This window comes from Girardinichthys multiradiatus, chromosome 6, assembly GCF_021462225.1.
Source record: "Girardinichthys multiradiatus isolate DD_20200921_A chromosome 6, DD_fGirMul_XY1, whole genome shotgun sequence".
In the NCBI taxonomy this organism is placed as follows: Eukaryota; Metazoa; Chordata; class Actinopteri; order Cyprinodontiformes; family Goodeidae; genus Girardinichthys; species Girardinichthys multiradiatus.
The window spans coordinates 1,725,647-1,741,906 of NC_061799.1; the positions used below are offsets into that span (position 1 = coordinate 1,725,647).

The 16,260-nt window shown below is 40.1% G+C and overlaps 1 protein-coding gene across 1 annotated transcript in view; it reads right to left on the minus strand.

Moving 5' to 3' along the window:
* Positions 1-14,915, minus strand: part of dlgap1a (discs, large (Drosophila) homolog-associated protein 1a) — a 216,406-nt gene extending 201,491 nt beyond the window's left edge. The window contains exon 1 of the mRNA XM_047368564.1: positions 14,749-14,915. The gene's annotated coding sequence lies outside the window, so the exon portion shown is untranslated. The remainder of the gene's footprint in view (positions 1-14,748) is intronic.
* Positions 14,916-16,260: the final 1,345 nt, after the last annotated feature.

Below are 16,260 nucleotides of genomic sequence, written 5' to 3' on the forward strand. Positions count from 1 at the left end.
CGCCCATGCAGTAATTATCCCATGGGAGGATCGTACCTCTTTGCTTAGTTAAATCCAGTGTGTATATGTGTGTGTATGTATATTTATGTATATATATATATATATATATATATATATATATATATATATAATTACACACACAGTACAGACCAAAGGTTTGGACACACCTCATTCAAAGAGTTGTCAATTTTGAATAAATCTCCAACAGTGTCACCAGCAAAGCAACCCCACAACATCACACCTCCTCCTCCATGCTTCACAGTGGGAATCAGGCATGTTGAGTCCATCCGTTCACCTCTTCTGCGCCGCACAAAGACACGGTGGTTGGAACCAAAGATCTCAAACTTGGACTCATCAGACCAAAGCACAGATTTCCACTGGTCTAATGTCCATTCCTTGTGTTCTTTAGTCCAAATTAGTCTCTTCTGCTTGTTGCCTGTCCTCAGCAATGGTTTCCTAGCAGCTATTTTACCATGAGGGTCTGATTGACACAGCCTCGTCTTAACAGTTGTTCTAGAGATGTGTCTGCTGCTAGTACTTTGTGTGGCATTGACCTGTTCTCTAATCTGAGCTGCTGTTAACCTGCGATTTCTGAGGCTGGTTACCCGGATGAACTTATCGTCTGCAGCAGAGGTGAATCTTGGTCTTCCTTTCCTGGGGCGGTCCTCATGTGAGCCAGTTTCTTTGTAGCGCTTGATAATTTTTGCGACTGCACTTGGGGACACTTTCAAAGTTTTCCCAATTGTTCGGACTGACTGACCTTCATTTCTTAAAGTAATGATGGCCACTCGTTTTTCTTTACTTAGCTGCTTTTTTCTTGCCATAATACAAATTCTAACAGTCTATTCAGTAGGACTATCAGCTGTGTACTGTATCCACCTCCTGCACAACACAACTGATGGTCCCAACCCCATTTATAAGGCTTGAAATCCCACTTATCAAACCTGACAGGGCACACCTGTGAAGTGAAAACCATTTCAGGTGACTACCTCTTGAAGCTCATCAACAGAATGCCAAGAGTGTGCGGAGCAGTGATCAAAGCAAAAGGTGGCTACAATATTCATAGTCAGGAAAATAAAGACAACTCTTTGAATGAGAAGGAGTATCCAAACCTTTGGTCTGTACTGTATATAGGATAAGGTAAAAAGATGGTGAAGTGATGTAGTCATTAAGAAATTATAAATAAGTTGTTTCAATGCCAAAACAGCAGACATCAACCATAAGCAACATTTTCGATAATATTTTGTTGATATGAAAATAATAATCTTTTTTCTTTCTAATAACTGGATTGACAACTCAGTATCTTTGTTCTATGTAGTGAAAAAGATAATAGTTGAAAGAAAGTTTAATCACGAGTCATATTGATATCATAACATTCACCAAAATCATTGCATTTTGCATGTTTTCCTAATATTGTGAAGACCTACTCTGTGGTACTTCTTTCCCTCCATCCTGGCAGCTCCATATTCCACATCACTGATATGTACTTCAGACTCTCTACAAACCATCTTAGGGTTGCCTCTAATTTCTCTCTCCAAACAACTCAGCTGTCCTTCTGATATTACCCATTTCTCATGATTTGCATCTGGTCATTCCGAATTTAAAAAACTCAGCATTTTAGGCTACGTTCCCACTGCATGTCTTGATGCTCAAATCGGATATTTTCAGGAATCTGATTTTTTGATGTGGTTGTTCACATTACTATGAAAATGTTGCGGCTCCAAACTGACCCACTTGCGCATAAGAACAATACGAGCGTCGTCAAGTGCAGCACAGCAGTAAACACGGAGAAATAGGTGTTATGGTTTAAGTGCACAACAGAAGCCATTTATTGTCAGCAGGTGCTGTGTGGGAAACGTGAATAAAAAGAGTGAAATTCTTTATTGTTCCGTTTTCGGGAGATGCGGAGACACGGCCAGCAATGGTGGTGCAGGGATGTTAACAACTTTACAGAGACCGAGTTTATTCAGAACATTATCATGTGGAGGGCAACTTTTAATCATATACAGTGCTGTGCAAACGTTTTAGGCAGGTGTGAAAAAATGCTGTAAACAAAGAATGCTTTCAGAAATATAAATTATTATTGTTTATTTTCATCAATTTACAAAATTCTAAGTGAGCAAACCTGAACATACAGCCAAAGTCATTAATAATATCTTCAGTGTAAAGAAGAGCAAGATTTACTGGAAGTGATAGTATGGCCCCACAGAGCCCTGATCTCAACATCATGGAGTGTGTCTGGGATTACATGAAGAGACAGAAGGATGTGAGAAGGCCTCCATCCACAGAAGATCTGTGGTTAGTTCTCCAAGATGTTTGGAACAATCTACCACCCGAGTTCCTTCCAAAACTGTGTGCAAATGTACCTAGAATAATTTATGCTGTTTTGAAGGCAAAAGGTGGTCACACCAAATATTGATTTGATTTAGATTTCTGTTTTGTTCATTCACTGCATTTTGTTGACTGATGAGAATTAATGATTAACACTTCCATTTTTGAAAGCATTCTTTATTTACAGCATGGTTCCTACGGGCCTTTCTATTAGGCTTGAATAAAGTTTTATCTCTGTTTATTAACAAGCTCCAACGTCTCGCTTTCTCTCCACTGTTTAGTACTATTCTAACCGCTACCGTTTCCTGCTGGGTAGTGCAAAATTGTGACAAATGCGATGGAAAGTGACGTCAAGGTCACATCTAATCCGTCTTGGTTGTCACATTCCAAAAGATCAGATACGAGTTGGATTCAGGACCAAATATGAATGTGGCTCAAATGTGAAAAGTGTGAAAAGCCAGATATGAGCTTTCCTACTTGCTTTAAACAACCTGACGTGATCACTTGACCCCAAAAAAAATCTGATTTGGGCCACATTTCCCTGCAGTGTGAACATTTGCCTGCAGTGTGCCTGCAGTGTGAATGGGGCTTTGACTCTGCCATCTCATGTCTGTAAATCCTGAAGTACAGCGTTTCAGTACTTCAGTATGGCTGCAGCAAGACACTTTAACCATACTTAAGGCTTTGTAAAACATTGCATGTGTCATTTGCAAAGAGTACCATAGCAGACCAAATTGGCAAAATGTTATCAAAGAACTGCAGTGATCGTTTCGGGGCTGTGTTCTTAGAAAAATCATATGACCTGGTCAATGTGTTCTGTTAAGAGGCTGGGTCATTCCCAACAGAATTTGTTTCCCCTGTGTCACGAGTTCACACTCTGCAGGAAGAGCACATCCAAGTGACTATACATCGATTTCAACCAACTGGAGATAAAAACAGTTGTATGATCTACTTTTTTGTGTGAGGGTTGTTACTTTATCATTCAGCTTATGGGTCACAACAAAAGTATGTTTTTTTTTTTTTTTCTTATGTGGTTTTATGCATCTTCATCTCAAAAACCAAACATTTTTGCTACAATAACAGGGCAATCGTATATTTGAAAACTCAGTTAATATAAAATCACGCCCAATATACCACATTCTCAACTGATAAACGGCTCTGTGTTTATTCCCAAATGTCACATAAAAATTGTATTTGCTGTGGTCTTTGCCAAAAACTATCCTTGCCAGACACAAAATGCACCTGCCTGAATACATCAATGAAAACAACTGTTTTCAGTTTCCATACCAAATAGTTACCCTAAAATGTCTTCATACCCCTGGCAGATTTAGATTTCAAATGATTATTAGTCAGCCAGAAGGTTTGTTCCAGATACAAAAATGAGCCAGGCTTCTCCCAAAAGATGATCAGTTTTGAAAAAATAATTACACACCTAATTAATTTTGAAAATGGCATAAAATCTTTATTGGCATTTGAGGAATCAAGCCCTACTTCTAATTACTTACCAGGTTTTTACATGTTTCAGCTGGTATTTGGTGATCAACTCCAAGTGTCACCCTGATCTTTAGCTACCTCTGAAAATTATCTATCAGTGGAAGTTAAGTCCACTAAGTTGCATATGAGTTCCCAGTTAATCGGGATATAGTTGTTCACAAATCAAATGGTTTTCCCTGTTTTGTATACTACAATGGATTTGTAGTATGTCTGAATCTGACATTTTGATATTTAGAATTAATTATGTATGTACCCTAATGTATGTATTCAGTCAAATCATACAGATTTGACTGAATTGACTTTGTGAAGTGCCTTGAGATGACATTTGTTGTGAATTGCTGCTATAGACATAAACTGAATTGAATTGAATTATTTAATGATCAATCTGATATACTGCCAGCGTACAGGCATGTCACATAACTGAGGCGATACAAGCAGAATATAATATATGATAGTGGGAAACAGCCACTCAGCTGGGAAACTACAAACAGGAATAGAAACAGATGTATACCAGTTTTTTGTTCTGAAGACCATCATTGTCCTTATTTGCTTCAGTTTCATTGATCACAGCAGCATGGAGATGGTCAGAGTCAAACTGTGGCTCAAAAAAGAAAACATCTGAGCTAAACTTAAACTCTCCCTTGGTCTGATCTTCACTGTATTCTTTATCCGAATTGTAGTTCAGTGTAAAAGTGACAGAAATAAATACACATCTAAAAACACATCTAAACAAATACACATCTAAAACTAAAAGTGTCTTTTTATTTTTATTTGAATGATTATTATTATTGTTGATTTTGCGTCCATATTGCTATCCCTTGCTGTTAAATTGTACATCAAAACCACGTCTTTACATGAGGTCTTTAAGGTATGTTACTGTTCATGCATTGCATGATGGGTGTGGCAGCCCCCCAACTTGGAAAAAAGTTTAGAGTAGCCTCCATGAGTGATTTTAATTTCTTTATTTTAATGTGTATCTTTCATCATCATAAATTAATTAGAACACCTGGATAACAGTGAAAGCTAAAACAGATCTACAAAACACATTACAGATACATAAAACGAACATGGGTTTTATACAGTACAAATGAATACAAAAGAAAATTCATCTAAATGCCTTCCCCGGGGCAATGAGATACATAAAACAAAACCTTCTGTCTTGAAGACAGGTGTCAAATGTAATCTAAAAGTCCTTCTGACAGTGAGTGATTGTTTTCAGCCATTCAAATCAAACAGCCAGGGGTATTTTTAGAGTCTTGAAACATATGGGGCTTTCACCCAGACCTCCTCCTTCCCCCATCTTTAAAAGTGCCCTTGGCAAGTCTGTAAGCATTTCCCAACTATGTTTATCTCTCTCACCGTAACGCAGCACTGAAAGGATTTAATCTACGCCCACCTTCTGAGTGGGTCCTACACTGGTCTCACTTAGTAGAAATTATTCTGAGGTTGGATAATTGGTTCTCAAATAGGGTTTTTTCTTCAGCCATTTAGGAACCAGTGAGGCCCAGAGCTTAAAGGGCCATGCTTATTCTCATAGAATCAGGGGTTACAAAAAGTTTCTATAGACTTCACCCTTTAAGGCTATCGCTAGTCACTTAAAGGCAAAGAAGGATGTAGTCTGTGCCTCACTGGGTCCGTCCAGACCACAAACATAAAGCATCTGCTCGCACAGAACAACTTCAAACTCAGCATTCTTAATGCGTAATTATACACTCAAAGGCGTCCTGCGCAACTGAACAGAGAAGAGAAATAATCTCTGATCAGGGCTGGGGCTGAGACAGACAGATGTGCTGCTGTGGACGCTGACAATGAAGATTGTAACTGTAACAGGCTGATGATGAGCAGAGCAGGTCAGCAATTCCTCAGGAGGAGCATAGAAACAGAAGAGACAAATCAGCAACTGAATCAAGCATAATGACGCAGCATAACAACCCCTGTGTGCTTGGAGCACCACATCCATGCATTTATCCATTGTCTATACCTGAGGAACCTTTGACCATGACACCAGTCTGTGTCTACGTACGCCTTTCAAAAACCGTTTCATCAGTGGGTGGTTAAAGACTGCTCTGTCACAAAACCCTTAATGACAGGAGAAAATAGCCGCAAAATATGTTCATTACAGGCTAAAAGACATAAAACGGAGCCCGTGGCTTTCTTTCCACAGTGGCGCTGAAAAGCTGTCCATTTAGATGTGTATTACGCAGTGGTAGAAGCGGCTGGTGTGCCCTGAATTGTCTGCAACACATCCTACAGGAGGATGAGTCTCTCTGAGCGCTACCGTTCAAACCCAGACACTGATCTATCTATGGGTAACTCCCGATCTCCCCCCACACCTGCAGGAATGCATCCTTCTTTCCACAACAGCTGCTGGGGGTGGCCTGAGAACAACTTTGAGAATCACTTACAGCTGTTCCTCCCAGCCCAATCCAGGAGCCGCAGGATCAGGGGAACGAGAATAAAAGGACCATCTTCAGCTGTGAGTGAAGCTGTCTACTCCTAAAGGTGTGTCCTACTCTGGGCTCAGTGAGAACCACATCTGGCACTGCGCATTCTCCTGTGTAGCGAACAGAACCACAGCTGCTCTGCAAGTCTGCTCCAGGTCTGAGAGAACAGGTCGGGATGGAGACCATTATTAATGGATTTAAAATCTCACCATTTCACATGTCTGGAAGCAGTGCTGTGCGATAAGACAATACATCATGGGGACAATAGAAAAGTGTCTATTGTGCTTCTTCTCTTCTATCGTTTCTATCGTTTCTAACATAATTTTATCAATTATTCAAGCAAATATTTCATAAAGTAGGCTACGTTGAATGTATTAGTGTTGTCACTTTGAATACACTCTGTTTATATATGTGATAAACAAGAATAAAAAATAGGTTTTTCGCAAAGAAGCTCCGTCTTGTGGTTTTGCGACATGACGCTGCTTTACGTTATGTGACTCACACGCCAGTTTGCAACATCCTTTACGTTATTTAACTCATGAAAGCTAAAAGATGGAGGTGCCAGAGGCTGAAGTCCCCAGGGTTGCAACAAACAGAGACAGGTACGCAGGCAGCCCAAGAAGAAGTTCTTTTACCAAAAATGGGGGGTACGTCTGTGATTTGGATACATTTTGGGTTCAAGAAGCTGCTACTGCAGCTCTACCTCTGCCTCATCTGTTGTCATTTGATACACATACAGGTCCTTCTCAAAATATTAGCATATTGTAAAAAAGTTCATTATTTTCCATAATGTCATGATGAAAATTTAACATTCATATATTTTAGATTCATTGCACACTAACTGAAATATTTCAGGTCTTTTATTGTCTTAATACGGATTATTTTGGCATACAGCTCATGAAAACCCAAAATTCCTATCTCACAAAATTAGCATATTTCATCCGACCAATAAAAGAAAAGTGTTTTTAATACAAAAAATGTCAACCTTCAAATAATCATGTACAGTTATGCACTCAATACTTGGTTGGGAATCCTTTTGCAGAAATGACTGCCTGTGGCACTGCTGAGGTCTTATGGAGGCCCAGGATGCTTCAATAGCGGCCTTTAGCTCATCCAGAGTGTTGGGTCTTGAGTCTCTCAACGTTCTCTTCACAATATCCCACAGATTCTCTATGGGGTTCAGATCAGGAGAGTTGGCAGGCCAATTGAGCACAGTGATACCATGGTCAGTAAACCATTTACCAGTGGTTTTGGCACTGTGAGCAGGTGCCAGGTCGTGCTGAAAAATGAAATCTTCATCTCCATAAAGCTTTTCAGCAGATGGAAGCATGAAGTGCTCCAAAATCTCCTGATAGCTAGCTGCATTGACCCTGCCCTTGATAAAACACAGTGGACCAACACCAACAGTTGACACGGCACCCCAGACCATCACTGACTGTGGGTACTTGACACTAGACTTCTGGCATTTTGGCATTTCCTTCTCCCCAGTCTTCCTCCAGACTCTGGCACCTTGATTTCCGAATGACATGCAGAATTTGCTTTCATCCGAAAAATGTACTTTGGACCACTGAGCAACAGTCCAGTGCTGCTTCTCTGTAGCCCAGGTCAGGCGTTTTTGCCGCTGTTTCTGGTTCAAAAGTAGCTTGACCTGGGGAATGCGGCACCTGTAGCCCATTTCCTAGACACGCTTGTGCACGGTGGCTCTGGATGTTTCTACTCCAGACTCAGTCCACTGCTTCCGCAGGTCCCCCAAGGTCTGGAATCGGCCCTTCTCCACAATCCTCCTCAGGGTCCGATCACCTCTTCTTGTTGTGCAGCGTTTTCTGCCACACTTTTCCTTCCCACAGACTTCCCACTGAGGTGCCTTGATACAGCACTCTGGGAACAGCCTATTCGTTCAGAAATTTCTTTCTGTGTCTTACCCTCTTGCTTGAGGGTGTCAATAGTGGCCTTCTAGACAGCAGTCAGGTCGGCAGTCTTACCCATGATTGGGGTTTTGAGTGATGAACCAGGCTGGGAGTTTTAAAGGCCTCACAAATCTTTTGCAGGTGTTTAGAGTTAACTCGTTGATTCAGATGATTAGGTTCATAGCTCGTTTAGAGACCATTTTAATGATATGCTAATTTTGTGAGATAGGAATTTTGGGTTTTCATGAGCTGTATGCCAAAATCATCCGTATCAAGACAATAAAAGACCTGAAATATTTCAGTTAGTGTGCAATGAATCTAAAATATATGAATGTTAAATTTTCATCATGACATTATGGAAAATAATGAACTTTATCCCAATATGCTAATATTTTGAGAAGGACCTGTATATTGCTGCATTAAAATGTATATTTCTCATTTGTGACAGTTCAGTTAAATGTTACGGAGCCCGCAAGGGGACATGGTGACATTTTTTTTCTTTTGCGTTCCCAAGCAATACTCTTTGCGTTATCTCGCAATACTTTGTGGGAGTTTCCAAACTAGATAACTGCAAAAATAAAACAAACACTACGCCCGTTTTTGAAATTTATTGAGGTTTATTTTGAAATCGGCCTTAAATAAAAGGATCTTCAAACAGACTTAAAGACAGTTTTAATCCACATTCTGTCAAACTGCTGAACTCTGGACAATAATACTGCACGAAACCACATCTGTGACACTTTATTGGGGCCTGCCATAGCAATGCATGGAAGGCACCTATTGTTATTCACCTGGTCAAAACCTATCCACTTTAATGCGGCCCCAACCGCAGCGCGCACCCCCACAATATATACATCAAAACGTCCGGCTCGGTCCCGGGAGGTGTGCTATTACTTTTATTGGCGTTTCGAGTTACCATGGCGACGTAATTTACGAAAAACCTCCCCCCAAAATCCCCATAGGAATGAATGGAGTCAGGGGCGAAGGAATCCTCAAAATTCACTGTTTTTGAGGTTCTACTGTAAGGACAACCATGCTTGATTTTCAAAATAAGACAAAACCTGCTCTACAAAATAAAAGCCTTTAAACAATAGATGATTGCAGGAGTGGGCTTCACACTAATGTTGGAGCTCACCCAGTGTTGGAAATTGGACTATGGTGGACATTTGAAATAATGCCTTCTGAAACTTTCAAAATAAAAGCCTCAGTCTTCCAGAGTTACTATGGATTTTGTGAGCTGACAAGAGCATAGAAAATGATTTTTAAATAGCAAGCGGGTTCTATTTAACTAATGGAACTAACCCAGACCTGAAAGTACAACCATGCTGGACTTTCAAAATAAGACAAAACATGCTCTACAAAATAAAAGCCTTTGCATTTTAAACCATAGATCATTTCAGGACTGGGCATCACACTAATGTTGGAACTCACCCAGTGTTGCCCTTTGAAAATAATGCTTACTGAAAATTTCAAAATAAAAGCCTCAGTCTTCCAGAGTTACTAGTAATTTTTTTAAACTGATAATAGCATAGACAATTAATTTTAAATAGCAAGCTGCGGTCCGAGAAGCACGTACCAAGAGGCAGGCCCCGTCTAAATTTCTTCCGAAATTTTCTATTTGGGGCCCGCCATAGCAATGCATAGGAGAGCAGTGCTTCGCAATGCAATGCATGGCAGGCACGGCAGGCACCTATTGTTATTCACCTGGTCAAAACCTATCCACTTTAATGCGGCCCGGACCGCAGCGTGCACCCCCACAATATATACATCAAAACGTCTGGCTCGGTCCCGGGAGGTGTGCTATTACTTTTATTGGCGTTTCAAGTTACCATGGCGACGTAATTTACGAAAAACCACCCCCCCAAAATCCCCATAGGAATGAATGGAGTCAAGGGCGAAGGAATCTTCAAAATTTACTGTTTTTGAGGCTCTACTGTTTCGCCATACTTTCACCTAGAAACACAGTTTGTAGAAAAATCTGCCGGTTCTTCAGAAGTGAAAACAGTTTGTTGATAACTGCTACGGTTTCTCTAAAATTTGACTCCAAGCGACACAAAGTTTGCGAGAAAATCACACTCTAACGGCCAAAGATTTCCCTCTACAGTCACAATTTTCCGTCAGATTGTAGGGCCGGGCCTCTGCTTTCACGCAATGATTTCAAAATTGTTCTAGGTCTCATAATTTTCTGTCAAAACCCCCTCAATCGCCAAGACTCACAGGAATTCTGTAGGCCTCCCATGTATTTTCAATGAGAGTTTGACCAGTAATCCATGACTGACAGCATTTCTTTCCATCCTCCTATTTTATATTGTGAATGACATAGAACTATGAAAATCTCCATGATTGGGGACGAGGGATAGCTGTCGCCCACAGTTTAAAAACATTTCAAATACCATGTACGGTTTCCGAGATATTAGACTTTGTTCGGGAGCATGTTCAGGCATTATTGTCTTTTTCTCCATTTTCCCCCTCTTTTCACCCAGTGTTGTGTCTTTATTATTATATTTTCAAAAATAAAGGATAAATATTAATGTTCCCCTGTCCGTTCTGATAAAAACGGTCCAAGAATGACATCGATCGCCCCTACGGTTTCCAAGTTATGGCCAGTCGTTCGGGAGCATGCGCCTCCATGTTATAAAGCCAGGCCAGGGGCAGACACAGAGTGAGGTGCTGCGTGAGTGAGAAACAGCAGGTGTCAAAGTTACACTGATGCTCTTTGCTGATTGGCTGATTCATTGCTCACTGTTCTATTTATAGCTCTGTGTATCTCCTACAGTATATGTCTGGATGTGATTCTGTCTTTTTTTCTGCCTGTCTGTGTCTCACACACAGACACACACCCACACACACACACACACAGACACACACATACACATACACATACATGGATTACTATCTTTCTGAGGACTTTGCATTGACTTCCATTGATTTTCATTCATTTCTATGGCTTAAACCTGACCTGACCCCTAACCCTTTGACCATCTTCACAGGAGGCAACTACATGGCGGCCATGTTGTGTGGGAACTTAAACAGCATGTACTGCTGTTCCAACATCCACACAACAGTGATTAACCCTAAAGAGCAATTTCTTTCATCAACCTTCCATGGTTACTAATGATTTTTGAAAGCTGATAATAGCATACACAATGATTTTATAATAGCAAGCAGGTTGTATATAACTAATGGAACTAACCCAGACCTGAAGGGACAACCATGCTGGACTTTCAAAATAAGATAAAACATTCTCTACAAAATAAAAGCCTTTACATTTTAAATTATTAATTATTGGAAGACTGGGCTTCACAGTTTTTTTGGAGCTCATCAAGTGTTGGAAACAGGACTATGTTGGCCCTTTGAAAATAATGCTTACTGAAAGTTTCAAAATAAAAGCCTCAGTCTTCCAGAGTTACTAGTATTTTTTAAAGTTGATAATAGCATGCACAATGATTTTAAAATAGAAACCAGGTTCTATATAACTAATCGAACTAACCCAGACTTGAAAGGACAACCATGCTGGAAATTTAAAATAAGACATAGACACAAAATAAAAGTATTCATATTTCACACAGCAATAACTGCAGCATTGCTCTTAACACTACTGCTGGGACTCAGTGATGGAAATTGGTCTACTTTATCCTTTCAAAATATAAGCATCAACGTTCCTTAGGTGGGGCTTGCCATTGCATTGAATAGGCTTCCTTCACTGCTCCCAGTTCTGTTCCAAAGAGTCACCTATTATTATCCACGTCTAAACTGGATATATTTATAGGGACCTGCCATGGCAATGCAAGAAGGCATAAGCTTAACTCGGCCAAAGTTTGACTCTGGTCCGAGAAGCACGCACCAAGAGGCAGGCCCCGTCTAAATTTCTTCCGAAATTTTCTAGTTGTTGTTATTATTTATTTAATGCAGGTACAAACAGTTTCCCAGCGTTTGAATGTTTTCTGGTCTGTTCTCCACTCTTTTTTATTTTAGGAAATTATTTAATGGTAAAAGGTAAATGGACTGAATTAGAGATCTTTTCCAGTTATACCAACCTTTCAAAGCGCTTTACACTAGAGCCACATTCATCCAGTCACACTCAGAAACACATTTCAACTCATAACATGTATTCCAGGACCATGATCTATCTATCACTCAAAACTGCAAACAAATTAAGGTTGCAAAATGGATTATTGTTGATGTAGATTCATTTACATGAAAAGCTGCAGAGTTAAAATACTGTTCTAAAATTTGGCTGATGTACCGATGACCAGTCCAGCTCTATACATGATAGCTAAGGATTCATTATCTTGTTAGTCATGAAAACATTGCCAAGTACTAATGTGGTAAAGGGTTGTGTTGGCTTGTGGTTCACATTTTAAAGTTGTGAAGTTTTATCGCAGCAACAAATGTTTTTGTCATATTCAAGTCATAACATTACACTGTTCAATAGATACACAATAAGTATTTGTCAATATTACAGTAGCAGCTGTGATTAGTTAGTTACATTTTAGTACAGCTGCTGCAAGTAGTCGGTATTATCAATGACATCTACTTTTAGAGGACAAGTAGTTTTTAGAAGTTTTTTTTATTTCTTTACTATGCTTCAAAAACTTATGATGACTTTGTTTTGTCGGCTCATGATTAGCCTCTGATGCTCATGCATCATGCTGTGCTTCCTATAAAGCCTAAAGTGCCCAAACCATCCATGTCTCAACATCTGACTTAAAGTTTGTCCAACTTTTTGACCCTTCAGTCTTTGATCGATTTTAAACATTTTTACAACCCAGCTTATTTGTCACGGAATAAAGTAATTTATCAACCATGACAGTTGTAAACACAGATGGAGTTTGCCTGGAATCAAACTGTAGTATTGTACAACACACACACACACACACATATACACACACACACACACACACTCTTGTCTTACTATTTGTTGTGAGGACCTTGCATTGACTCTCATTGACTTCCAGTGATTTCCGTTCACTTTCTTCCCTTTCTATGGCCTAACCCTGACCCTACCCCTAAACCTAAACATTAGTAACATATACTCTTAATTAATGCTATTGGCAGGACTCTTTTTAAATCTTACATTAGATTATTAATAGGGTTTTAAATGGCTTAATAGAAATATCATTGCACTCATGATTTATATGAGACACATTTTTGTTTATTACAGCTGAAGCTTAGATTTAACAAACTGAAAAATAAGGTTTATATTTTTAAATACATAAACCATGAGGGCTTCATTTTATTTGTTTTTTTTATTATTGTTGTCATACTGAAGTTGTCACGTTATTCCTATAGGATAGTTCATCTCTAATTGTGTCAAAAGTCTTTGATTTTTACAATAATTCCATATTTTGCGATTTAAAAACCTATAGACTTTTTTGGGATTTTGGAGAAAAATGTGTTAATTGGATTGATTCAACAAAAATCAACCAACAGCTTAATTAAAGAAATACTTGACAGTGGCAGCCCTGCATTATAGTATCTATGCAGTAGCTTACCGACAACACTGTTACCAGTTTGTTACCATTGTTACCAGCTTAGTGTCATTACTCTTGCCAGTCTATTACTACAACATGAGTAACTACTATGTGTTACTGGGAACAGAATGACAGGGAAAGATCTAATAGAGCAGGCTGGTGTTTAATGAATGGGAAATGAACAAGAAATGAGTGTACATATGAATAAATTATTCTCAGGAAACTACCTCATTTCTGCTGAAAGACTATCGAGCTCTTGGTTGGTCCCGCTTAGAGTGAAAAATAAGAAAAAAGATTAAATAAAGATTTCTGTGCTGATCCTCACACTTCCCTCTAAGCCACACTATCTCCTCTATGAGCTCATAACATGTCAGTGGAGCGGAAGATCCAGTGTTCCTTAGAATACTTCTACATGCAGCTCTGATGACATCACAGCAGCCTGTTAGCTGGAGGAGGCAGCATAAGAAGCCTCCCAAGTTCCACCTCTCCATCCAGCTGCGCAGGTGCGGTCTGTTTAAGGTGCTAGGAACCCCACTCCAGTGGAGATGTCACGTCACACACACACATTTCAATCATCATAAGTGTTTGTGCTTTCAGGAGGAGGAGAACAATAATTCAGATGAGTTATCTGCAGCAATTGCAGACCCCCTTTAATAATAAATCCTCCACTTCCAACCATCCGATCCGAACCTGCCCCCTCACCACCTCTGTGGTCACCATCACCTGCACCGACACATCAGCCTGCAGATGGGCAATTAAACTTTCCCTCCCAATGTAGGGAACGGCGCACTGCGTGGGCGAAGAGCTAAACATAGATGCTTTTCTCGAGGATTCGCCTGAGGATCTTTTCCGTCATTTAATGTGGAGCATTTGTGAGCAGATGAGAGAGGCGTAGAAAGAGACAGCTGTGGACGCGCACGGCAGAGCAGCGGCCGGAGCTTTAATGAACGCCAGCGCAGGTGAGAGCGCAATGAATCCGAGGCATAAGGCCGTTAATGATGGCTGTCACATTCCTCCGCTGATGGAATGTGAGTCAGGTTAACGAGACAGGCTGTGGTACCGAACCGCATGTGTCTGAGTGCAGAGCTTCCTGCTTACCTCCGCAGCTCCTCACTCCTCTGTCTGAACGGGAATACCGGCTGCTAAATCCAAAAGCTCCTTCGGTTCTGGAGACCAAGAGGCGAGAACAGCCAATGTCGGTGCGTGTGTGTGTCAGAGTGAGCGGGATTGTGCGGGCACAGGAGGCGCAAGCCTGCGGTCCGTCATCTGCGCCAGCAAATGAAGCGCACACTGCCAGAACTGCACCGGAAGACAGCAAAATGGGTTCAAAAAATAAAAGACCAACAGGAACCTGGCTGAAGGAATTAATACCAAACAAAGTCACAATAAAAAGACAGAAACGAAGAAACACTTCATCAAGTCCAAAAAGATCTGCTGTAGTCAGACATACATAAACCATGAAACAGAAAAATATTAAGGACATTTACTGTAATAAATTACTCAGATTTGTACTACTGCTACTACTACTACTACTACTACTACTACTACTACTACTTGTAAATGGTGTGTTTTTAAAGCAGAACCTCATCCCCCACTTCACAGACTTCACCTAATGACAAGCACAAAGAATGGGCTTAATCAGAAAAAGAACCTCTAGCGTCCAAAGCACCCTGAGATCTCGGGGTAATTAATCCTGATGTTACGTGATGTTTCAATTAAAAGTCAAGTTTTATTTTGGAAGAAAAACGGAAAAGGGATCTTGCTAATGTCCTGAACTTTACTTCGAACCAGAGGAAAGCATTTCTTGTCAGAAAATGGAAATTAATTAGATGTATTCATATGGCGACCATGTAAAAGCGGCTCTGCTGGCGCCAACTCACACTTTGAGTCAGTCTGTCCAACTTTATTTATAAAAACACTTTCCATCCAACCAAGTTTAACACAAAATGCTTTAAAGGTTCAGAACAGAAAGACACGCAAGGAAATTATCACAAAGATCAAATAAAAAAAACACACAAATGAAACAATTGGTGGTTAAACAAGGAGGAATTAAAAGTTAGCGAAATCAGTCATTTACAGAGAATGGGGAACTGTGGAAGCGTAGACAAGTAGATTAGTTTTACTAATGCACCCAAGGTACTTTCTTGCACATATAGTTGAAGCAGAGGAGAAATCTGGAAACGTTGGGCTTCACCCAGTCCCCTGATATTCATTTTCCGAATATAAGACATTTATAAAATAAAGATAAACAGAAAACAGAAATGTTTCAATCAGATAGAAACCGGAGAGGTTTTATAACCAAGTGAGGATTTAAATGGGGACAGAGCAGTTGCAGAGAAGTGTGAATTATGAGTATATTCAATCTATGGAAGGTAAATACTCCAATTGGAGGAGTTTGAGTATGTGACACATCTGGGGGAAGCTTCCTATTCTTGATTAATGTGTTCACTTTAACAACTGTATTGTGAACGGTAACCTGAAAAGTCACAGACTTTGGCAGTTAGAGTAGAGAAGAATAGTTTCCAGACACAGGAGATAACCTGGGGACCACAATCTAAAAGGATTTCTTGGGGAATGCTATGGAGGCAGGAGACGTTTGATAAGGAGTTG